The following is a 1,448-nucleotide window of genomic DNA, read 5'->3' as shown; positions in this document are numbered from 1 at the left end:
ATTTAGTTAAATATTTAACTAAAATTTAAATGTACATTAATATTTAGAAAATGAGTAGAATGCTAAGAAATACTCTTTTAATAGATTGAAATGATGAAACAACTTCTTATAAGCCAAAGAAGTAGAGGAGCTTTGAAACCACCCTAAACCCAGCTCAATCTTCCCCATTCACCTGAATTTGAGTTTGTCACTGGTTTTTCGTTAGTTTTATCATCTAGTTTTGCATCTTTTGAATTTTATATGAATGGAATCAGATGTCCTGTTTTTTTCTACAGTTTGTTTCACTTAATATGGTTTTTGTGAGATTCATTCACATTAATTTTCACTTTACTTATATGCATATAATAGTCTGTAGCACTCCTTATGAATATGCCAAAATATATTTATTCATTCTCGTAATGATTAAATTGGTTTGCAGATTGTTATTATCACAAACATATTAACTTAATCTTTTCTAATACTTATACTTGTAATTCATTCCTTTTCTATATTTATTAGCTTAGCATCTCTGGTACAATGTTAAATAAATGTAATCTGGGCAACCTTGTCTTGTTCAGCTATTAATTTCTTTCTTCTCCTTTGTGTATTTTTTTCTGTAATTTTATAACTTTTTTTAAGATTTATTTATTTATGCATACAGAATGGGGGTGCAGGCCAAAGGTGCGGGGGGGTGGGGCAGCGAGATGATTCACCAGAGACAAAGGAGGGACCAGAACAGGCAGATTGAGGAAGTGCACTGCTGAGGGGAGCAGCGGGTGGGTCAGGAGAGGTCTGCTGTGCCCTGTGGGTCACCTGTGGGTCACCTCCAAGGCTGAGGATAGAACTCACATTGCAAGGGCTGGCTTACAGTGCTGCACTTTAACCCTTTGTGTCACCAAGGAGGGCATTTTTATAACTTCTTGATTGAGAATCAATTTGTTTATTTTCATTCTTTCTTGTTTAAAAGTATATTTACAGCTTTAAGAAAATATTGATTTGTTATGGGCTATGTCTCAGTTTTAATAGGCATTCTTCATGTTATTGCAATATCCTAGCTACAGCAATTAAGCTTATATTTCTTCTTTGATTCAGTTTGAACTGAGGAGAAAAAATTTTCTTAGGGTAGGAGGCAGGTACTTTTAGTTTTTCTGAAATATTTGTTAATTTTGGTTTATTGTGTTGTGATTTGAGAGAATTATTCAGGATAATTTCTATTTTTAAAAATTTCCTGTGGATTTCTTTCTGATTTATGTATAATTCTGATGAATGTCCTATAGAATGTGCTATCTTTACTTTCAAGTAAAGTTTAAAAAACATGTTACTTCGTAATAAGGGAGCTGCAAATTAAAGCCACAATGCGATACCCCCTCACCCCAGTGGCAAATCTTAAAACAACTAGCAACAACAAATGTTGGTGAGGATGTGGTGAAAAAAGAACTCTCCTGCCTGCTGGTGGGAATGCAAACTAG

The sequence above is a fragment of the Condylura cristata genome, unplaced genomic scaffold (genome assembly GCF_000260355.1).
Source record: "Condylura cristata isolate star-nosed mole 26May11 unplaced genomic scaffold, ConCri1.0 scaffold00003, whole genome shotgun sequence".
NCBI classification, from domain to species: Eukaryota; Metazoa; Chordata; class Mammalia; order Eulipotyphla; family Talpidae; genus Condylura; species Condylura cristata.
Note: the sequence above shows the minus strand (reverse complement) of the source record.